General features: G+C 43.9%; 1 pseudogene; it reads left to right on the top strand.

Moving 5' to 3' along the window:
- The window catches only part of LOC146176972 (uncharacterized), a 35,172-nt pseudogene extending 24,301 nt beyond the window's left edge, over positions 1-10,871 (top strand).
- Positions 10,872-25,379: the final 14,508 nt, after the last annotated feature.

Raw genomic sequence — 25,379 nt, 5'->3', positions numbered from 1 at the left:
GCCCCGCTTTTAATTGTGAAAACACTCTCCGTAAAGACGTTTGTGTGGAATCGAGCATTGGCTTCTGCACAATGACGCAGCACCTAAAACGATGTTGACGCTGGACACGGCGGAGTCAACAACAGGTGGAGACACGGTCATTCACCTCTCGGTCAAGGTCGACTCGCAGCCCGCTACCGGCGTTCGAGGCGGCGACCCTATCGACAATTACACCGTCGTGCAGACTAATGTCAGCGTCAGCAATGGTCAGGTAGCCAAGGATGATCACGCAGAGGCGGGCAAAAGTGCCAACGGAGTGACGGTGCGTGAAGTGCAGAACAGCAGGGAGAATCCAAAGCCCGACGCTAGACCGGGACCGCCACCTGCAGTCTTCGCTAACAACGTTTGCTTCCGCCTCACCCACGGAAAAAACGGGGAATCTGTTCTTGTGCCCTGCGATTCGTTGACATCGACGACGCTAAGGCCGAAGTCTGAAACGAGTTACCAGGACACTCACGTGAGTTCCTAAAACATGTACCTATGGTGAATTACGAGCGATGATCCGGAAAACTCCCCAATGTAATTTGTCTGCGAAATCAGGGGACAATTCTAATGCGGTTCAGTGAGACCTTGAGATCTGAATCTAAGTCGCCATTGAAACATCTCCCGTTTTCCGTACATCACGATGACAGTTCCCAATAACCGCTACAATTAGCTTTAAGACTGTCTACCATGGGCATGTGCAAATACGCAATCTAGACGGTATAGGATCTGGAAGAAAATGCTAAGGCATAACTGATCATAGCTGGTGTTGAGCGGTAGCGGCAGGCCAAGCTTTTGACAAACCTGCTCACTCGGGGTGTTTGTTGTCAGCCGTCGTTGTGCGATTGTTGCTCTGCCCCTTCTCCCTTGAGGTGTGGGAGCGCGTTGAAGCATTGTTCAGTTATCGCGTTTTCGGGCTCCAAGGACTGGTTTTAAAATAGACATGCTGATAGAGCTTGTGGCCCCAGGCCTGCACATCCTTTCTGCGTTAATCAATTATGACTCCATGTATTAGGATGGTTATGAACGCCGTCTTCTGCGCCGAGGAGAAGAGCACGCTTCAGAACGGGAATACGGGTTACGGTGAACAGCCCATTGGGAGCACATCAGAAGTGCTACGTAGGAACCACAGAATGAGGGACACGTATGGCGGCAGAAACGCTTTCAAAAGCGAAACAACGGCGCCGCTAAGGCACGTTTCAAGAATGCGCAAGCAAGCAATACTGGTACCCCTCGCTCCACCACTGATTGAAACCAGCCAATGATTGGAACCACTGCCATTGAAACCACTGATTGAAACAATGAACACAACGAAACGATGAAATAATAGGCTCGGTCTGATTGTGAAGAAGAACGCCCCTGTAAATCAAGAGTGCTCGCGCGTTAGAGCGTCGGCGCTTCCTTACCCTTGGCATAGCATTTTTTTGACAATTAGAGGAGGCGCTTTCTTCTAATATCATACAGGATTAAGGTTCATGCAGAAAATGCAGCTTTTTAGTATCCTGACGGGGATAACGTTAACCTTACGTTCAGTATCTTACAACAGGCTGTGTTTGCGACACGGAAAAAATCGGACCGAGAAATATGTTTCGAGAATGTCTTTTAGCACCTGCCATGTACTTTAAGAAACTGCGAGAAGATATAGTGCTTCCCGCTAAGAAAGTGAAGAATTTTAACATATATAGGCAAAATGATAACTACATGTAGATAAATAGGGATGTCACTGTCATGCTAAAGTCTTCAGGCCAAAGGTAATTCATGCTTTGTTGATTTAAAAGTATCTCATGTTATTCATATATTATCAAGAAGATTTACTTTCCTACGTTTAGATGTACAAGAAGAAGTAAATCTCGCTCATTATTTGCTGCGGCATTATCGTTAGTCAGATGGGCTGTCGACGCAGCGAACGTTTCGAGACAATCTTCTCTTACGCTGGGGCTTAAGAGGGAGCCAACGTTTTCACCCGTTCAGTCCGCCTTCACTGACGCTTACAGTCACTTAAGCTTGCTGCAAGCTCATTCAGTTCAGTGTAAGGAATCGTTCGAGTCCAACTCAGGTCTTGTGTGTTATAAGAATAGGAAATGAGTCAAAGTACTGCTTTGACATTTAAGGTATACCTATATATTATCTGCCTGATGCAGAAAAAAAGTAATGATAAACAGCCTAGTAAAAAACGGCAATTTACATTAAGTAGCGAAGAACTGGAAGTGTTAGTCGAATATGTCTACCTATTACAGGGAGTAACCACCGATCAGGGCTATGCAAGGGATATAACATGTATAAGAACATAAGAGAATAAGTTTCCCACTTGGCAAGTAGACGCGGAATATGACTAGCAGCTTACCTCTATCGCTCAAGAGAAAATATTATAAAAGTTGCATCTTAACTGTACTTACATCTATGGGGATGAAACATGGAGGCTAACGAAAAGAGTTGTACTTAGTTTCAAGACAACGCAGAGAGCTATGGAGCGAAAAATCATAGATGTAAATTTAAGAAATAGAAATTGTGTAGGGCGGATCAGAGAAATAACTTGCTTTAATCATATTCTAGTGAAAATCGATAAGAAATGGACATGCGTAGGGTGCGAAAAGAGGATAACAGATGGTGGCTAAGAAAAACATTTTGTATTGCAAGGGAAGAAAAGTGTAGCAGGGGGCGGCAGAAAGTTACGTGGACAGGAGTTAAGTAGCTCACAGAGGTCAAGTGGACGCAGCTAACACAAGGCCAGGTTGATTGGAGGAAAATGGGGGAGGCCTTTGCCCCTCATTTCTTTCTTTCTTTCATCTTTATTTTGAGACAGTTCAGTACAAATTGGCTCAGGTGGCAATAGCAAAAGGCTCGGAAAGAGCCTGACTAGGCTATGCCACCTTTACAGTGTTGGCAGCACATGCTTACTTGCGGCTGCACATCTTACTGCGGACCCAAAAACATACATCATTGTAAACACAGTAAGAGACACATTTCCTTCGGTACAGTTCTAATCTTTCCGTGTAATGACAAGGGAACAAAAAACATTTGTAGTGTAATAATACAAAGTAACTTCTTTGATACCGCTAACGAGCACATGTGTCAGGAGACAGAAATAAATGAAAATGTAAAGTAGTACGCAAACACATGCACACAGTAGAAAGTAAATCACATAATGCATGATGATCAGACAAACCACATCAAGATTTCACTCAGGGGTTAAACTTACACACCTGCTCTGTTAGAAATATCGCTTTAACTACCTTTTTGAATTGTTTTATAAATATTGTAGAATTTACCAAGTTTAGTATGGGGGGGGGGGGGGGGGGGGGAGTCCGGGTGCTCATTGAAGAGTTTTGGTATTTGTGATGATAACCTCTGTAAGTCATAGTTTTTGCGTGACCTGGCCTTAACTATGGCGTTCTGTCGTAGTTCGTGCGGGGAATGCTTAACTTCATAGTTTTCCTGAAACATGGCTCTGTCTACGCGGTATTGACATAGCGCTTCCAGAGATTGTTTTTGCTTAGACAACTGTTTTATCTTAAGTATGCTAAATCTGATGAAGTACGAATCAATGCTTTCCGTGAAAACTGTTTTATCTTAAGTATGCTAAATCTGGTAAAGTACGAAGCAATGCTTTCCGTGAAGGGCATGTTTCCAATAGCCCGTAGAGCTCGTTTTTGCAGTGATAAAAGGTGGTTCAGGTTTGTCTCGGTTGTTGTTCACCACACCAGAGAACAGGAAATCAGGCGCGAGTGCACAAGTGCATAGTAGATTTTACGTTTAGCATCAGACGGTAGGAATAACCTCGCTTTATTTAGTAGGCCAATGGCTCTAGATACATTTGATCTTAAGAGATCAATATGAGGAGACCATGAAAAGTTTTCTTGCAACAAGACACCTAAAAACCGGATTATTAATGTGTGTTGGATAGGTATTCCCTGAAAGTCGAGGGCTAAGGGTGGTAAATTGGTCCTTTCGACCTATACAATAAATACTTCGTTTTTTTTTCCGTATTCATCATCATCATCATCAGCCTGACTATACCCACTGCAGGGCGAAGGCCTCTCCCATATTTCTGCAATTAAACTGGTTCTGTGCTAGCTGCATCCACTTGACCCCTGCGAACTTCTTAACCTCATCCGCCCATCTGACGTTCTGCTGCCCCCTGCTACGCTTTCCTTCCCTTGGAATCTAGTTTGTTACCCTAAGCGAACATCGGTTATCCTCTCTTCGCACTACTTGTCCTGCCCATGCCCATTTCTTCTTCTTAATTTCCACTACACTGTCGGTAAGTTAAGTTATTTCTCTGACCCAGTCTGCACGCTTCCTATCTCTTAATGTTACCCCTTTCCGTGTTCAATTGCATTTTATTTGATTTTAAGCCATATGTTAGCTTCTTCGAATATATAATTTAGGTTATTTCCTGAGAAAAATGCGTTTGTATCATCTGCATAAAGCTCAATTTTTTTCTGTCCTTGAAAAATAACCATATCCCCATATTTAATTGTTTCCATGTCGGACTGGACGTTATTTACTTTTGTGAACTTTCATCTGGATGTTAAATAGCTTTTTATTAGAGAAAGTGCTACACCTCGGAGTTTAAAAGGGGAGTTCACGCAAAAGGAGGTCATGCTGTACTCAGTCAAAATCTTTTCTGAAGTCTAAGAAGGTACCTAGTGTGAACTGTTTATTTTACATGTTTTCAAGAATTTCTTCTTTAATTCCAAGAAACGCTGTTTCCACCGATTTACTTTTACAAAATACGTACTGCTCTTTGTTAATTAAGTTGTGAGTATTTAGAAAGCCCGTTATCCTTTTGTAATGATCTGTTCTGCTACTTTAGAGAAAACAGAGGATTGAAATTGGCCTGTAGTTACTTAAGTCGTCAAGGGATCCTCCTTTTGTACGGCAGAAACTCTAGCTAATTTCATTTTGTCCGGAAACTCGCCTGTTGTCATAATAAGATTACAGATATGGGCCAGTGGGACTGCAATTAAACCACTCACCGCTTTTAGCGTTTTTGCTTTGGCGTCATCGGGGCCACAAGCTTAGCTATCTTTCTTAGACATAATAACACTCTGCACTTCATGCTGGTCTGTAGGGGACAGGAAGACAGTTGAGGCACAACTGCTAGCGATATAACTTTCACAGGGTGTAAGGTAGGCGTCCGAGGAAGAACCTACCGTAAGAAACTGATTATTGAACAAGTTTGAGATCTCCTTTTCAGAGGCAGCAGGTGTATGAAAATTAATTTTTCTGTTGATTGGTTTCTTGTGTATTCATTCATTGAATATCTCCCAAATGAGTTTGGGATTACTGACAGTAGTAACAAATTTATATATGTAGTACTCAGTTTTAGTCTTCGGATGTCTTTATTAGTTTATTTCGCGTTTTTTTTTCGTAGCCGCAGACATCAGTCTCATCTCTTGTGTTTAAAAATGTTTGAAAGATGCTATCACGAAATTTCATCCTCTCATGTATATGAGTGGGTACCCAAGGTTTCCTCAATTTCCTGCTTTGTTTGTGAGGCTGGAGTGGAAAACATTGGTCATATAGTGATTTTAAGGACGATATAAATACATTATAGAACTTACTGGACTCAGTCTCATCTATCACATCCTTCCAGTTGAAATTTGACGCAAGATCAACAAACTATTTCACGTAGGTTCGGAGTATATTCTCTGTAATGTTTTTTTTTTTCATTTGGTCGAGGTGGTGTTTTCCCAGGGAGAAAACAAAATGTCCGATTTTAAAGCGCCCGCTTTTACATCATCAGGATCAAAACTTTTGACACAGAGGCCAAGTGTGGTTTGCGTGGTGAGTGTTACTCTTGTAGGAACATCGACTACATTGCAGCATGTATATGCATCTAAAATGTCTTTGAAATCTCTGTACATAGGATTATCTGAGATTGCATTGATATTAAGGTCCCCTACCACGACAGTTTGAAGATTGGGTATAGTTCTCAATGGGTATAGTTCGACTGATGATGATTGTATATGACATACCTGGCCTGTTTTATCAAATGTGGACGAGAGGTGGGGTAAGTTGTTTTTTGGCAAATATGTTAAACCTGGAAAGCATGTCTAACCAACTCGCCCAAACGCTGCCATTATTTGGCAAATAGATTATTGAAAAAAAGTATGTCATGAAGTATGAACATAAATGCAGCACAGAAACCTGCCCGCATCGGCTGCAGCTCCAGAAGTGAGCGGCCATTGAAGTTTTAGTCCGTCGCTTGCATAGCGGTGGCTAAGAATGCAATTCACTTCAAGCTATTCAATGCCGTCGTTCCCAGAGTGCGTGTAGTACGAAAGCACTCGATACTGTTGCCAAATTCGGGCCGTACTCGGACGTATGCATTTAATCAGCGCCTCAGAAAGAGCGGCAAAAAGGAACAATATTTCAGATTCATCGACAACGAGCACTATGCGAGAGACGCGTAGTCTCCCCCACCGAGCTCTCAGACTGCTCTTATCGTGTCGCTGTGCGAAATCTTGGGGAATATGTATAATTTTTCTGTGTTTAAGATGCAGAATCGGGGAGACAGACACAAAGAAGAAAGCAAAGAATATTCGTTTAATTCCCAAGCCTGATCTAGTCAGAAGGCCTACTACTTCATGAATCCAATCATTCATCTCGGGACCTCACTGTGGAGGTTTCGGAGGGTCAGATACAAGGTAGTATTGCTGGTGACCACAGTGTAACATTACTCACACATTCAAAGAAGAGGGAGTGGGAAATGATGTATCTTCTAGCGGTTTTAAGCGACAGCGATGAGTACGTAGACAGTTCATGCAATTTATGCGTTAACGCTACTAGCACAATAAATTAAAGAATGATGCAACTGTTCAATTTTTGATGTGCCAAACGGTTTTTAAACTTCGATGAAAAAGCTTAAGGGTCACTTAAGTTTCATCATTAACGGTATGGATACAACGGCGGCAATATTTCCCTCCACAGGATCTCCTTGCGGATAATCATTAGTGCAGGGCTGCACAATACGAGGTGCGACAAAAAAAAAAACTACACTGGTTCAATAAATTATTGTACTTACAGAATCAGTTCCAAAATCACCTTCAAAGTAGTCGCCTTCAGCATTCACACACTTCTGCCTTGTCGACCTTAACCAGCGTTCCGCTTAACGCATAAAAGTTCACAGGTGTTTTATAATTGGTTTACAGGAAAGAAAAGGCGCAGTATCCGTCAGTCGCGCAATATCGCTGACACATGTCGCGGAGAAAATAGCAACGCTAAGGCTTACGCATTTCTCCAGTGCAGATACTCCAGTAACCTCGGAAAATGTTTCCCAATAAAGGGAGAGTAAACTTATATACTCATAAGTACTACTTGGTACCATTTTTGATAGTTTGCAGTGTTGGTGATTGTACCGCCTGTGTGCCCATCATCTCATGAAGTTTTGTATTTCTCTTTCTTCGTATCTATATTTCGAATCAAATAGTAGGAATTTGATGCATATATCGTGCCGTCTTGCGCCCTCTGGTATATTTGCTCCATATGTTGTGATCCATTCATTTTTGTAGCTACCGCTGTTACAATCAGTGTAGCGATTGGCAGTATGCCAGAACAAATAAATAGGTCTTTGCACCTTGCTTAATCTAGAATCACTTAGGCACATCCAACCAGTCCGTCGAACATCCAGCACAGGCCATTCTAGAAGCATCATCCCGCATTGCACCCGAACAACTGCATTCCAGAGTTTTATTTTCGAGCACACACCTTCGCGACTGGAAGGACTTTCTGAGCAGCTTGCACTAATCTCTGATCTTAATCATTTCAAGATTGCCATCAAAGAATCCACGTCATCTTTGCAATCACCATACAACAGCCATTGTTACAGCCGTTCAAACAACCCCCCGCCCCCCTCATGTAATGTCTTGCCTCGGGACCGTTATTGTTCTAATACGTTATTATATAGATGAAAAATTTCTCCTTAAGTTTCTCAAACACACATAAGTTACCAAATTATTGGAAAGACCACCCCAACTAGACATGAAGCCTTACTTTAACGAACAGGCAGCAACGTTCCTGCTTGACCTGAGAGGAGCGAGGCTGACTCGAAATAAAGCGCATGGGAGGGTACAATTCCCGTCTCACGTATCCTAAAGAAAAAACTGTTTTTACATCTCGTGCCTTCTCCGAGATATCGTGTGGTCTGTGACATCACATAATCCACCAGCCAGTAATTTCCCGGGCATGTAACGTGCGATTTACCAGCTTCCTGATTTATGCTCGTGATGTTTCTATGACAAAGTCGATGACCGCGACGCTAATGTCAACGTTTTAGGTGAACGTGACCTTCAGTGTAATCCACTCAAGACTTTCAACCTTATATTCCGCTGAGTACAACAAGCGGGAGTGAATGCAGATATAAGCATAAACCACGAACTCCTGCGCTTTGAAAATATCTGACACTTTTAGTTCGTGCTAAACTGACATCGACGTATTCCGCTGTTGTTTATAGTTCATCCGTAGGCATACGACATACAAATATGTATAAGAGTATTTACGAACTGAGGAAAAGCGCTTCAACACAGAGACGTTGAAGTGTGAACGGATCGGTCTCAGCTTTCGCGTAAAGGCGGACTGCCTAAGTGACATACCAGTTACTTCGTCTTACCCAGCTCATAAGCGTTTTTTCGTCGCGTGATTTAGCTCAGCAAGTCTGGTGACTGAAGTGAAGGTGCTGTCTGTGACAGCATCAGAATCTGCCTCTCAAGGCGCTACGTCAAGTGAAAGGATGCCCTCCAAATGCTGAGCTGCTTTTTTCTGACTGCTCCACATTCTAACATATTAAATGCGTTGCACGGTGCTGAGAGCTAAAAGGTGTAAAAGGCGACAATTAGCTGTGTCTAATACTTGTTTTAATGTGCTGAGCAGAAAACTTCAATCACCGCCAGCAGGCCAAGCAACGAACAGCGTGTTCCTTCCCTGCGATTGGCTAAATAGTTTCGTGACCGCAAAATCACGTGCTCTACCGCGGGTATATCCAGCACCACCTAGACTGCTACAAGGCCTGTGCAAGTTTATGTGACGTCATCGTAGTGAGATGATACTGAAAGTCGGCTTTACCCTGCGCGGCTGTATTTTTTTTTATTCTACGCAGCTCAGGAGCTACCTCTTGAAGTTTTTAGTGCTTGCGATGAAGAGGGTAATACTTGTGTTACCTGTATAATATAATATGGCCAGCCTTTGAAGTAGATGAGATGTTTGACACAATCCACCTGGCATTTATTTCAATGGCAGAAATGAAGTTTCAAGGAAATTTTCACCTTCATTCATAGTTACTTAAACAAACATTAAGGCAGGCACAAAATCCATCTGAGAGCACATTTAATGCTAGATGGATAGATAAAGCTAAGAATGGTAGGCAGAGATATTAGAAGGGTGACCGTGACGACACTCGATGCAGCTTGTCGTGAATACGAGGCCACTTTCACGGAAGTGCTGATCACAAAGCTGTAACATAAAGGTAAAAAAAGCTGCTTAAGTTGGGAGCAGTTATTGTCATGAGTAAATTAACGCAGCGAGCAGCTAACTCGACTTTAAATCATTCATTTACTACGGCAACTACGATCACGTGGTCACTAGTGAAATAAAATTATTTCGATAAGAAAATAAATTAGGTTGCAAAACAATTTTTTTCCGCACTCAAAACAGGACGATGCTACTCGAATATAGTAGCGGTGCTGCCCAAACTGTGTGCTCTATATGGGCACGCCTACGCTTTATTACACTGTGCTAAATAAAATAGTGGTGAATAGCAGCACGAGTATTAGGAAGCAAACAAGAACGCTTTCTTACCACAGTGCACTTCATCGGTAATAAGTTTTTGCACGGCACAGCCTTTGTCCACGCTGCATCTTCAGCCCAGTCCGACGGAAACTTGTACACTTGCGCTTTGGATCCATTGGCATAGTTAGAGCGACAGTTTAGCGCACAACAACACCCAAACATTGTAACCTTGCTCGCAAGCGCCTGTCCAGCACAGGTTAGGAACACAGCAGACACAGGCTGAAAACACGCACACTCAGGCTGAGTCGTTCCAGATCGCCTTGCTTGCGTACGCTTGCGCTGGGCGCCGCCGATCTATCCCCAGATCTCACTGTCGTGACGTAGGACCAGTGGAAAGGGGGACTTGCGCTGGCATTCTCTTAGTCTAAGTGGGGTTAGCAAATCTAACCTAGGTGGTATAACGTAGCCTATGTGTGACCGTGACCTGACTTCTTACCTTGAATTGACATATTCTACGTAGTCCATGTCGAATAAACGGATCATAAAATCGTCTTGACCACTTTGAAAGTCTCGACTTTCCAGTAAACAGTGATTAATCACTTAACAACCATGTTTCATCAATTAGTGTTAACCGCAAGCAAAACAATGGTAAAGTATGTGCCAGACCAATATTCTACAGCTTAATGTCATTGTAATGACCGGAAAAAATATCGCAAGAGTTTATTTTGGACATTTGGCCGAAGTACTTATTCTGACAGTGTGCTCGGCACTATTCTGTCAAACCTGTCAAACATGGCTGGCTATAACTGCAGTCCCGCTGGCGACACCACCGTCACCGCGGTGGCAGCAGCGGTTCCACCGACGCCGAACTGTCTCCGTCCGGGCGCGGCCGGCTGGGACACCGTTCACGAAGCGGCAGCAAGCGGCGTCTTGCGTCTCCCAGCGAGGAAGAACGGCTCCGTGCTGACGTGGATGGCTTGCAGCCGTGCCGGGCCGACGAAGAGTGCAGCCGCCACGCATCGTGTGTCGTGCCACTGGGTTCGGCCGATGGACGCTGCATCTGCGACCGCGGATATCTGGGCAACGGACTATTCTGCTGGGAGGGATTCTACCAACGCTAGGCGCTTTCTCCCAAAGCACTCAGAATTCCAGATGGAGCCTGAAAAAAATATCGGGCCAAAACAATTCCGCTCCGAAGAAATTACCGCATGGCAGAGCGCAAGCTTACACATTAAGAGTAAAACGTGGGGTGTAAGAATTCAGGATGCAATCTGAGGCGATCAGCAATGCGCAGTCCTCAGCGATGATAGTTCACATGTATTGCGAGCGGGCACTACAGCATATCAATAATATATTGTTTTAATTCAAAACCTTTTCATCTAGCCCATGAAGTTTGCCTGATTTCCGGATTCAAGCGTACGTCCGCCTAACCGAGTATGGCCAAGGAAACGACCAAGGCTATGGCACTGATCAAGACAAACACAAAAAAAACTACTTAGGCTGAACACTAATTAGGCGTAACCAAACACATGCTACGGAAGGCTTTGAACGTGTTTCAACGCAGGAAGGCGTTACGTTTTCTACGCTGAAATCAATGCAGTCTGGATTCCAGCTGCTGCAAGAAACATTGTCGAGCCGAAGCTTACACTCTAAAAACAAAACCGATGAAAGAGCCATGGCATTCTGAGAAGGCTTAGGAAGGCCTAAGACTTTTTGCCTGTTATGCTTAGCTGGAACAAATATGTCTAACACTACAACCTTCTACATGCTTTGGAATAAATATTTGAGATTAGCTGCGGCTAAATTCATGCCACTATAGGAGAAGGCTTAATTTAGACGTGGAGGTCTACGAGCAGTGGAGAGATTCAGACCAGCACGATGATCTGCGCGATAACAATTGTACAGGCTGCTGCTTCTTCATCAGCGTCCAGCGAATGGGTCCATTTTCTTCAATATTCCCCCCCCCCCCCCCAAGAGAAAAAGGAGCCATCCTGGCGGCTTAAGGGGACGAAGATACAATGGGGTCGTAGAACGTCTTAAGGCGCTGCACATGTACAGTCTCGCGGCTACGGCGTTGGAAATCGGAAGATAGCGTCAGCGGCTCAACAACGTAATTCACTGGTAAAGTACGCTCGACCACACGGTAGGGCCCATGATACTTGGAGATTAGTTTTGTTGAGCGGCCGGGGCTGCCGGATGGAATCAATAAGCCACACCAGCGAGGCGGGCTCGAAGTGTGGTGCATTCTTCTGACTGGTGTCATGGCGATACTTTTAGTGCCACCGAGAGTCGGTAGTCAACGTACGGGCAATCTGGTGGCATTCTTCGGGGTACTGTGCAACTTCGGTCACTGTAGTACATTCTGATGCGTCAGGGGTCTAGGAGAGGACACTGTCAAGCGGAGCAAATGGATGCCGATAGTAAGGCAAAAAGAATGAAGAGAAACCCGTGCTGGATTGCGTAGCTGTGTTGTACGCGGAGTTGAATCATCATCATCATCAGCCTGACTATACCCACTGCAGGGCGAAGGCCTCCCCCATATTTCTCCAATTAACCCAGTCCTGTGCTAGCTGCATCCACTTGACCCCTGCGAACTCCTTAACCACATTCGCCCACCTAACTTTCTGCCGCCCCCTGCTACGCTTTCCTTCCCTTGGAATCCAGTTTGTGGAGGTGAAATAAGGAAGGGCAATATCCCAGTTCGCGCGGTTGGACCCAACGTACTTCGCGAGCATGTCCTAGAGGGTGCGAATAATTTGTTCAATAAGGCTGTTTGTTTACGGGTGGTAGGCGGTGCAAGTCTGATGAATGATTTTGCACTGAGCGAGCAGGACCTGAACGACGTCAGATAAGAAAGAACGGCACATGTTGCTGAGAAATAAACCTCTTTTGGCTTACGTCATGAATGACGTACCGGAGGAGGGGCGAAGGGGATGGTCACCACGTGGCTTGGCCTGGTGGGCAAAGCATTCTGCTGCCGGTGGCGTGGTGCGGAGAATTTAGTCTCGTCTGGTGATAACTCGCTGTTGTTTTATATGCCTTCAAGCTCTCGCGTGGAGTGATGCGATATTGGATCGAAGATGATATTCCTCTTTTCTAGAAATAGCCCAAATGTATTTTTCAGTGTGCAAAGATCGAAGCGATAAACGTCATGCGATGACAGGCCTCGGTATTGTTCTTGACTGTAAGCACATGTTTCTGGTATAGTCGTATAGTAATTCTGGAAAAACGAACAAGCACTTAACAGTTTGCTCTATTGTCCTTCCGAACGATTCCTGCTGAATGCTGATCGTATATCAAATTCGTATATTCCAGAAGAACAAACACATAACGCAAAGTGAAAGACGAAACAACATTTACTATCTTTTTTCCGAGACAACAGCAGCAGTGCAGCCGGAAGGCCGCCTAAGATCCCGTTCTTTCCCTTTGTGTGGGGCATAAGGAGAGCTCCACGACGCAGTGCTGAGAATTACCGGTACGCTCTGCAAGATGAAGAGGTGAAGATTCGTGTTTATCACGCTTCCTTCAGCGTGTGCTGAAAGCTATTTGCACATGTGACAAGAAAGCAAGATTGAGAACAGGGGAGAAAAGACTGCAACTCATTGGCCAGTTACTCATAATCGGACTTCCATCAGCACGCCTATGTTCTTATCGCATTATCTGCTTTACCCCGGAAAGAGCCGCTTACGGCACACCGAAAAGCAGTTTAAGCGCACAGTGAAGGCTGCCATTAGCTTCAGAGATTGAAACTCAAGTAGGACGTACTTGACTTCCTACATAAAAACTGTCATTTGGACCGTGCATTTCTCGGCAATATTCGAGAGTGCTGCTGTACTAAAAAATAATCGCACACGTGTTATAGACGTCATTGATCATGTCGAATCGACAACCGCGCGTCAAGAAAATATTAAACCAAATATGCGACAACATTTTGCGTGCTTAGATCGCACACGGTACAGCTGCGGCTGCATTGCCTGCTCTTTCTTCAGAAACAGAACTGTAACATGATCGCTCATTGGTAAAGAGTGGTCGGGAAAGGAGCCAAAGGCGGTGGACATTGGTCGAATGTGCCCGTGCATTCTGATGAGGGTAATAATTCTGCCGCATGCGCCCATGTGTGCTGACCAGCGCATCAGGGCGGATACTATACGACCAGATGATCAGGAAAGTGTGGTCACCTAGTCCCGAGGAAGTTGCTTTGTTTACATTTTTCCCAACGGCAGCTGCCTTCCGTGTTCGCTAAATCGGGAACGTCTAGGCTTTAGTAGGCGCGTTTTCACCGTGATAAAAGCTCGACAAAGGCAAGCTTTATCCGTTTTGTCACCCTACGATGAGTGTGTCACGCTGCACGTGAGTCATGCCCAAGTCTTGAAACGAAACGCCGCCGCACAAATTATCGCATGCGTAGGCTCAAAAGCGCCCTGCAGAAAAAAAAAGGCGTTCCCGTCCCAGTACTGGTGGCACTGCCTTTCTCAGCTATTTTAGGTTTAATTTGCAACACACAGGTGGCATAACTGGCATTCGGCACAAGACAGTAAAGAGTCTGAAAAAAGTGCAGTTTTAACGCGCTGACGCTATATAAAAACAGGCATATCGCCTTTCCTTTCGTTGCCAAAAAGAAGCGAAAAACCGCTTCTCCCTGTGCGGTCAGCTGCCTCCATTTGTTCAGTATTGGCACCTAAAGCAGAACACGAGGCATAATACGAGTAGCAAAGAAAACACGGAAATCTCGGATGAGAACATGACTTTACTTGGTCACTATGGCTGAATAGAATCGTGCGTTAAAACCATCGTTCTCTTATTTGGATGAATCTACCAGCAATCTAACACAACACACTGACTTCGCAGAGTTGTGTTTAACGTGAGTAGATAGATAGATGGGTATATTGAAAGAAAAGGCAGAGAGGTTGGCCAGAATGAATAAAAACTGGCTTGCTACTCTACACGGGGGAAGGGGAGACGAAAGAGGAATATGATAGGTGACGATGTGGAGACGGCATATCAATATATATGCAATGCAGGGAGTCCAGGCAGTGCGGGCTCCTCGCCATTTTTATGCGTCAATGGAATTGACTAGCACTTGTAAACAGGTTGCCGTGTATATATATATATATATCAATATATATATACATTGACGGCAACCTGTTTACAAGTGCTAGTCATATATATATATATATATATATATATATATATATATATATATATATATATATATATATATATATATATACATTGACGGCAACCTGTTTACAAGTGCTAGTCAAATCCATTGACGCACAAAAATGGCGAGGAGCCCGCACTGCCTGGACTCCCTGCATTTTAACGTGAAATCTTTACTTGTATGGAATCGAGCCTTCGAATTCTTTTTTTTTTTTCTTCGGACCTGGCAGCTGTTTAAACGGTATTCGCTTCTTCTTGAAATTTTTCAACTGCTACAAATGTGATTGTTACAACTTTGCTACAACTTTGCTACAACTGTGCTACAACTTTGTGGAGCGAAATGGCTCCCTCGCTCTTTGAAAGAAGCGGCTCCGAAGACCCCGGCTCGCTACGGAGCGACCGATTCCTACTTGAGGTCGAAGAGCTGTGGGGGGTTTGATTACGGAGTCGCCCTCCCATCTTAGAGGCGATGTCCGAGTAATCACTATAAACATATTCCATGGTGGTGACTAGAGTCGAGCGCAGTCTATAGACCTGACTTTTTAGTCGTTCTAGGGCGCGGGCATTTTTTGCTGACTGGCGTGCCGCCACGTGGGTGTTTCCATGGCGCCTGCTAGGCTGGGGAACGGCGCGGCCGCGCCTGTGCGGTAGACACGATTAGCTCACCTTCAGGAGCTAGAAAACAATACCAGATATATTTTCAACACCTGGTTGTGCTTAGTTGCGTTGTCGTAGGATTAAAATGGACGCGTTATTTATGATTTTGTTTTACATTTACGTTTATTGTGTTTTTACTCGGGACGCAGCCTTGCTAATGCTGCTATTTCAAGAACCTACAGCAAAAAAAAAAAGTCCTGAACAACTGCAAGCATGATTGGTGTGTGCACGGCTCGCGTAATTTTGGCCAGTTCCAAAAAGGAGGAGGAAGATGAGGAGGAAAGGCAGGGAGGTTAACCAGTAAAAGCAACCGTTTTGCTACCCTGCACTGGAGGAAGGGGATGAGAGGATATAAAAGTTGTGAGAGAAGGATAGTTGAACTCAATACAGTCACATAACAGACACGCCACATCACATCACGTTACAGTCATGTCATAGAAAACTCATAGTGTTTCGATTTGGCCTCTGCTGCTCATAAAGCGGAGCAGTGCCTGGGAGGCCTTCGCCACAGCTCCTCATGCTTCCTACCAGCTACAGCTAACCTAACCAATTATACTGTATCGTCGAATTCTGGTGGTGCAGCGGTCACATATTAAACTATCACTTTGTGCTCATATGTGGTGACAAGCTAACAGCGGGCAAGTTTCGTTGCTCATTTCCATTTCTTATAAAACCCGTCCCATCAGGATCGTGTTTTTGTGCCTCGAATATGTATACATTGCTTATTAAACTGTCGCGCCGTAATGTCACGTATGATACGCCTGTTAAATCCTGTATGTGTATATAGTAGTACATGGCAAAGAAAGAAGGAGCGAAAGACTGCTAGCTGAAGCATAACTCAGTTTGCATATGGTACATGAAGTTAACATCCCAAAATGACATCGGCTATGATGCACGCCATAGGAGAGAGCTCCGGGAATTTCTACCAGCTGGGGCTCTAACGCGCACTGACATTACACACTACACGAAGGCCTTCCCTTTCCCCCACAGCGAATTGCGGCGGTCATTGCCGTGGTCGCACCTACGTCTTCGGGCTCAGTAATCAATAGTCCTAAGCACTGAGGCACCACTGCGGGACAAAACACCGCTTCCCTATTCGCAATGAATCTTAAACAAATGCTAACAGAGTGGAGAGATCTGGCGACTTCTGCAGCCAGAAGCTAATGGCATGTGTGAAAGCGCTACGGAGCCGTTTAGGCTGGCGCAAAATCCTGTAATGAAATAACGTTTATTTATTGTATCTCAGGCGGATGTTAACTGCACTGTACCGTTTTGCACAGCGGCCGCTTAGTGAAATACAGAAATAACACTTTGCATTGCTGCTGGTCGTGCTTATATTTCCTTAAAATAACGGTACAAAAAGCCAAAGACGAACCACTGTTGAAACAAAACGTAAACGTTTTGCCTACCCACCCTTCAGCGCGACGCTCACCAATCCAGTTACAACCAAAAAAGATAAAAAATAAGCATTATACGCACAAAATTAAGAACTAAAAAAAACGCTCATTTGTAACGTATGAAAGACAGCCACAAGAATAAAGAAAACGCCAGCGCAGTACTAGTACTACTACTACTATGTTCTTTGGGGTAATCTTGGGAAGGGGGTATACTGGATGCGGGTTATGCCGGCCTAAGTCGTGGCGGCACTCCTTGTGTCCAGGGGAAGGGGGGACGGGATATGGGGAGGGGGAGGGGGTGGTCATTGTCATGGAGCCGCTCTTAATTTTCGTCGTCTGCTTCTTCACCGGCGCTATGGTCTGCAGGTCCAATGGAAAAGAGATAAGCTGCCAGGCCGGTCTCCTCCTGGAAGGCCAGCAGGCACCGGTGGGCAGGCAGGGGGTGCCTGGCCGGAAGGAGCACCTGGTCCTCCGTGGCAGTAGGGAGACCAAGAACCCGGTAGCCTGCCTCCATCCGTCGACGGTGGTTGGCGTGTGCTAGGCACACACAGGAGGTGCCCCAGAATTCCCACGTCGCCAGGGGAGGGAGCCCGGGCTCGGACATACCGCTCCGTGGGAGTCCAGCAGTCTCCTGTACTGGTAATAAACGGCGATTTCCAGTTCGTAAGCTACGTGGTATTTACACTCGGATATCGCATAAACGAGGGAACAGTCCGCGTCAAATTACTACGGTACTCAATAGAAGAGGAACAACGATGGACAGCACGCATCTACATGCATAGATGCTAAAGCACGTTAACAAAATAATTGAGGAACGCTTGCTCAAGGAACCATATTATACACGAGGTGGCCACGCGACTTGCAGTCCCCGGGCCGAACGCGCCCGACAGGTGGCGCCTGGTATCTATAGTAGGAGCGCGCTATCAGCCCTTCTGCGATGGTAGAAGCACGGCCGCTCGATGGAAGCGCACTAGGTGCGGCCTTCTACGTCGGCCGAAACCGGCGGGAGGCGCCTAATTCCAGTCGCCACTGCCGCGGCGCCACCGTTCGGGGACAGCCGCGCGCGGAGAGCTGCGCCTGGCTGCGCTTTGAGGGAGGCGTCGGCGTGGTAGAAGCCTTTTATTCTAAGGACATAAGAGCTCCGCTTCACACAATTTGGCAACAAGAATTAGTATATACAGTCATGTCTAGTGTGACCATGTCAGCACTTAGTGCTTGCTCGTCAAGGATGTATACTGGAGTGTACCCCGAGAAACTTATAGTGACGGTGGTTCAAGGCCACTCGATTGGAGAGCTCGCATTACCGTGATGTTGCATTCGGATCCAGTTGTTCGTCACATTAAAATGTGACCAAGCTGTGAACAATTCGAAGCTGTTCAGCTGCCATGGTAGCCTAATGCATAACCACTTAACTATGTCGCGAATTCCGTGTGTCATTTTCATACCATCCACTCATTCCTGCATACAGCTTTTATATACAAATTGATGTCAACCTGTTCTAAGCTGCCAGCGCTATCCAATAAAAAAATGTCCTACTATGAGCAACCTCTTTTAAAATGCGACATGCAACCAACCTTTCTATCTCATTGTGACAAATGTTACGGTGGAAATATGAAGATGTTTATTAGGTTAAATCTAGATGATAACCTGGGATCTTTGACTCAATTGGAGACCTTAAACTTTGTACGCCAGAATGCCATCCGTCATGGCTTCCCGCATTTTGCATGACCGGACAAAGTAAGCGTGCTTGATAGAGTGGGTCTGCCTCAAGGGGCTACGTATATGCGCCGAAAGTTTTTATTACTATTTTTATTGGCTGCTCACAAATTCATACAATTTTGCTGGTTCGTAATTCTCAATGGAAGAACGGGCATCGAGTGTTGCTGTTGTGAAACATTTAGCTGCGATCACAAGAATGTTCACGCGTCAGAGCGCAACTGCAGCCGAGACTCAGCGAGCAGCCGAGTACGCTTATTTAATGGCCACACAAAAGACGGAAGAAAATTACCAATCGCAGACGGAAAACCTTTTTTGAGAGAGGTTTATGCCATACCATAAACATCGCTGCACTGTTGAGCTGACATTTCCAGCCCAGCTCGCTATCAGTGGGGGCAGCAACGTAATGATATCTTGCATAGCACCTTAGCATGGGCACGATCATTGTTTTTATAGATTAGCTGCAGGTACTGTGTACACTGGGAAAACAATGACGAAACCACGTTTACACAGCTTGCTACTTCGCCGGACCTCTTCAGACTTCATCATCCTGTTAATGAAGGTACTCGTAGGCTGACAAAGCTTGAAGGGTACATCAAGCCTCCACTGTCCTTGGTTTTCATTAACCTGTAACTGGTCCAGTTGACTCATATTTCCTGCAACAGGCTCTTGCTCGCCTGACATGTCACCTCAAGACCATTACCAAATATCGCATAAATTAAGCAACAACCTGGTAGTGATAAACAAAACATGGGGTTCTTAAGGCTGCTTGAGGAGCCTCGTCAGAGTGCCCGCACTTTGCTACCTGCTTATTCACCATATCCCGTAATTGCTACCTCTGTCGCATATCATTAGAATGCAGCCTTAAGCCACCGCATTATATGAAATAGCACCCTACACATAAGTATGTAAAGCACCTCTTTACCGAAGCTGTAAAACGTGCCCTATAGGAGTATAGTGTGCCTGACTTGGTATCTAAGGGTCCCGCTTTCAATAATTCCCATTTCGCCCTTACATCTTATTGACTCTCTCTGGTTTGGCAGCTCCTGCCACATTGAACACGTCTTGTGTCCTCATTGCGCCAAAGGTGTTTGGCCATATCACCAACTAAAGTGCCTCTTACCGGAAAGGTTTTTTTCCGACATTCCGCCGACAGACCGGGCGCCGGATTTTCTGTGGAACGTGGCTTTTCATTTTATCGCACCAGTTCAAACAGTCTCAACAGTATAAACGAATGTTCTATGCACAAGCTCCTTTACTTGCAAGGCCACTCAGACTAGCGCGGCAAAATGTAGAACAAATTGCATACTTATATAAAAAAAAATCCTTCGTAGCTTTTGCTAATATGGCCTCGCAACATAACCTGCGAGAAAAGCTTCTGGTGCTACCTCATCTTGTTCATCTGCTTCACAACCCATCGTTAAAAATCCTAGTTCACTGGCCAGCTCCCTGGTAACTAAATAGGTTAAACAACGTGACGGGAACACAGGAAAGGAAGACGCTACAACTAGCGCGGTTGTGCCGTCTTCTCCTGTGTTCCAGTCACGTTGTTTGCACGGTTAACCTTTAATTGATCACCAACAAATCCAATCTGCTGTCCCTTGTAGCAAATTCAATAGCAGCTGATAGGGCATTATACTTCAGCATCTGGACTTTTTAACCTCAGCGCCGCTTTCATTTCAGAGGAAGCGAGTGCATTTCCACTCCTCGCTGCTGTCTTTGCCTTAAGCGAGCTCAGCAGATAAAATTAGAGGGTCTCTTAGATGTCTCTTAAGCGGAGGAAGGCGAAAGCTCACACTTCTATCATTTGCCTCTCATCGTTTGCCAGTTTGTCATTTCAAGTCGTCGTTTGATATATTGGTCGTTTCTCAGTCATGATGAGTCGGCCTGCGTAGTCATTGCAGCCCTTCGCAAACTAGATGGCACGTACTTCCACTTCGCAATTCCCTTTTTGACACCTCCTAACACACATTCGAGCATGAAGGTACATGCCAACATACTAGCAGATCACTTCTCTCAAGTTTCCAGTCCCTTACATCACACAGAGTCATTTTTAAGGTATAAAATACAGCCGAAAAAGAGCAGCCTCCTATAAATGGAAGTACAAAAGAACGATATAATAATCTAATTACACTTTAGGAGCTTTAAAAAGTACCTTCTGCGTTAAACAGATAGCATCAATGACCTGACGAAATATATTAGCAAATGCTTGCCCATCTTTCAAAACTAGCCGTACAGGTACTTTTAAAATGTTTCAATTAAATCAGCGTATCAGGAAAAATACCACAATCTTGGAAAAAGGCTCTAATCATATCTCTTCCAAAGCCTGGAATGATGCCAATCTCTCCCGGCAGTTACTCGCCCATAGCATTAACAAGTTGTCTCGCAAAATCATTTGAAAGTGTTCTTAATGCTTGGTTAATGAATATTCTTGAATTTCGAGAACATTTAGACATCCATCAGTGCGGTTTTAAGAAAAGACATTCAACAAACGACCATCTTGTTTGCTTAAAAAATACAATCCGCGAAGCTTTCATACACAAGCGCTGCCAATCAGTCTTTTTTGAGATGAAAAAGGCTTATGACACCAATTGGAGGTTCAGGAGCCTCCGCGACCTCGTAGAACTAGGCATCCGTGGCAGATTAATAAACTCCTTTAAAGAGTTCTTTTCCTATATTTCGTTTCAGGTCCGATTAGGCTCAACCCTTTCAACTAAATTCATTAAGCAGAAGGGAGTGCCAAGAGGCTGTATTTTTTTTAGCACTATCCTCTTCATCATAAAAGTGAATTCCATTGCTAAACATTTAAAATGTCCTTTATGTAGTCACTTTATATCCACGATCGCCAAAAAGCATGTACGTCATCTAGCATACGAACGTGTTAGAAACAGATACATCTAACAATAAATGAATTAGCAACGTGGGCATATAGAAATGGATTTAGGTTCTTTCCGCAGAAACAAAACTGTAGCGGTTCTTTTCTCAGTCAAAAGATGGTTGCATATTGACCCCAGCGCGTATCCTAATAAACAAGTATTACCGTTAAAGCAGGAACATAAATTCTTGGGTATAACATTCTAAAGAAAACTCGCGTTCCTACCCCAAATAAACAACCTCAGAAAGAAAACACTGAAGTCTCTTAACATACTGAAAGTGCTGTTAAAGAAACACTGGGGATTAGATAGAACATGTCTTATGCAGATCTATGGCTCTCTTGTACTATCTTCTTTGGTCTATAGATGCATAGTTTACGGTTCCGTAAGACCATCATATCTACGGAAAGTAGATAATGTGCACAGCTCAGGTTTTTGGCTTTTAGGCGGAGCTTACAGATCATCCCCTATAGCCAGCTTGTATGCAGACACCAAGGAACCCTCACTTAAAAGTAGGCGGAACTGCACTTACTTGCACGTATTTTCTTAAAATCCGATCAGTGCCAAAACACATATGCTATCCATATGCAAACACATATGCTATAGACTACGTTTCAATAACAAACCTCGAACCATAAACCTACTGCTTTAGAGATTCAAACAGGTGTGCCAGAGTTTCCGAATACTTGACACTCTGCCTGGCATTGCCTCAAGACACAACCAGCTCCCTCCGTGGTACAACATCCTGCAATCTGTCACCGCGCTCTCACACAGTTTCCACAAAATAGAACCCCACTCACACAGTTTTCAAAAACTAGAACCCCACAGCAGCACAATATTCGAGAATTCCGTAAACTGCAGGAAGAGTACTGTAGCTTCACAGACTTTTATACCGATGGGTTAAAAACAGCTCTGTACGATGGAAGTGCAGTTGTGCAAGGAGCTACAGAGGAAATAATAAGACTTTCGCATTGTGTATCTATTTTCACTGCTGAATCATACGCCATTCCTGCTGCCGTAGAAAAAATATTAATGAGAACATCATAAACACCATTATTTACACAGACTCTCTAAGCGTTCTTGCAGCTCTGAATCCCAGAAATGCTGTAGCTCAATTATTCGGAGACATCATATACAATGGAGCAACAGCAATCGCTCAAGGATATGACATGAAGTCCTGCTGGGTTCCGGGTCCCGTGGGCATTGAAGACAACGAGAGCGCAGACGCATGTGCTTCTAAAGTCAATAACAAGCAAATAAGAACACAAACATACTTTAGAAAGAGTGTATGAACCTTGTACATCGCAAACTAAAAGTCAAATGACAGTCTTCCTGGAACGGCAAGGATGATAATAAACTACACTTAATAAAGCCCAATTTGAGAGAATTAATGTCATATCGGTATGAGGAGCTTTTCATAGAAGTAATTTTATGCCGTCTCCGTATTGGACGCACACACATAAAACATACTTTTCTGTTGACAGAAGTTGCGAAAAATGTGGAGAGGAACTAACTATTAACCATGCTTTATCGTCATGCGCAGGCCTAGAAACACTAAAAAACAACAACATTCACCTCACTTTACAAAGATCGCATTCCTTTTCACCCAAAACTAATTTTTGGCGAAAACGGACTTGTTGATTTGTCTTGTGTTTTAAGATTTTACAGGAAGCAAATCTCTTACACAAACTATAGTGTAAATGAAGCGTAATACCATAACAGAAACTCTAACCTTGTGCTTGGCGCATCATGCCTTAGCTGCTTATGCGCCATTAAAACCAACAAACACCACAACCCGAAATTGGCAAAAGAGTAACACCTTCTTGATTCAAATTAGCGTCTGTCATCAAGTTTTAGAATCGATGATCATACACATCTAAGAACAGATACACAATCGCAAGAAGAGGCAGAATTGCTTAAGAATGCATGAACTACCTAAGGTAAACAGACAGAAATTTATCTCCATCATAGCAGAAGCGTCATCAAGTAGTTGAAAAAATATGGATAACTATAAATACGAAAAACAAAAACGATCGATCAGCAAGGAAAATAGTACCCCGGGAAGAGTGATTTACAGCTAACTGAAGCTTAGGATGCAAAAGTGGGAGCAATGCGTAAAATAATGGGAAGTCAAAGGCATTTTTTTTGCTTTGCTAGTCTTCAGTTGCTTAGCCAATAAAGAGGAGAGTGGCTTACAAACAATAAAATGCCCGACATTTATGAAATTATAGTAATGTAAACAAATTTGGCGTGTCCATTGAAAAACTAAATTTTTTTTAGTAAGAAGAGGTCGGCGAGTGCTGAAAAAGTTCTCACAATAACTAGTTTTTATAAAAACCTGAATATTTCACTCTGAAGCTTTGCTCGACACGTGCTACAAATACAGAATCATTATAGAAAGCTAAGCGTCGTTCTTGAGACTCGAAATGTACCGTAAATAGGCCGTGTTGCATTGTTTTATATACCCTTCAATGTTCATGCAGTCTCGTGTTGAGGCACATTGCACTCTGGTCAAATTAGAGGCAACCACAATTAAAAATACCGCTTGCACAACATTGGCAGTAAATTGAACACAGTTTTTTCTTCTTTTCGCATATTTCTCGTTTCATTGAAAGGATTGTACAGGTATTAAACAATTGACTAGATGCAAAAAAAGCACCATAAAATCACATAATATTACTATTTAAAGAATGCTTTAAGGAAATCATGCGACCAAAATGACACAAGAGGTTAAAGCTGCGCGTGTTCATGTTGCAGAAGAAACAGGAGCGCAAAAATGCACCCGGACGCATACAGGGACAGCGCGCATCCTGTTCGCTTTCTACATCCGTGTAGATTTTTGCACTCCTGTGTGTTCCGCAACACTGGCATCATTGTGCTCTCATCCAATCAAGCCACATGAAGAGAACTGATCACATATCTATCCTTTTTAAATAGACATTTGTTACTACACCTTGTTGATCCCCTTATGTGCATGCGCTCTAGAATGCCTCATGGTACATCCATCAGATAATCATGATAGGAATATAAGTTTTCCAAGTATGCAATACATGCGTATATGGTGCTAGTGGTTGTGCATTCAAAAGCTATGCATCATGTTTTTTTTGTTCGGATAGGTGCTTCTGTTTCCTTACTGCAAAGTATACAAAGGCCACCCGTATTTCTTCTGTAATAAAGCGACTTGCGCTGGGCCAGAAACAGCATACCTTTTAACATGTTCACTGCGGGTGGCTTATCGGTGTATCACGTCCCTTATTCATACAGTGTGGACGTGTACATACACCATCACACAATGAAGCCGTAAATAGGTTTTGTTCTAAACGGCTTTCATATACCTCATATTAGGATCTCACAACTGTTGATAAAAACTATTTATGGCCACTCATGAATACCTGATGCGACTAACTCATGAGCCAAGATGTTGTCAAATTACTTTGTTACGGAAGCTATAAACATGTACAGTACGCAACCTTTAGTAAGAACCAAACTGAAACACCTGTCTTTGCAAACAAAATTTAGTTCTTTTCTTGCTAAACAAAACGTTTCAGTACAAAGCAGAGAGATATTGCCACATGGGCTTAATGTTCCTCAACTTTAGTTTGCAGCACAATGCGTAAACTTCATTAACAATGTCGAAAAAACCTGTACGAAGAATAACAAATGTCGTGCTGTTAACATTTCAAGACACAATTTATTACCAAGCGTACAGAAGTTATCGAACATTTCTCAAGTTTAAATGATTATTACCGCACGGAAAATTCTTCGACAACGCACTGCCAGCACCTTTCGGCGCCAAAATGCAGTATTTGCTTACTCCCTGCGCCAA

Source organism: Amblyomma maculatum, chromosome 10 (genome assembly GCF_055883805.1).
Source record: "Amblyomma maculatum isolate TAMU_Amacu chromosome 10, ASM5588380v1, whole genome shotgun sequence".
Lineage (NCBI taxonomy): Eukaryota > Metazoa > Arthropoda > Arachnida > Ixodida > Ixodidae > Amblyomma > Amblyomma maculatum.
This window is presented reverse-complemented; position numbering and strand designations above follow the sequence as displayed.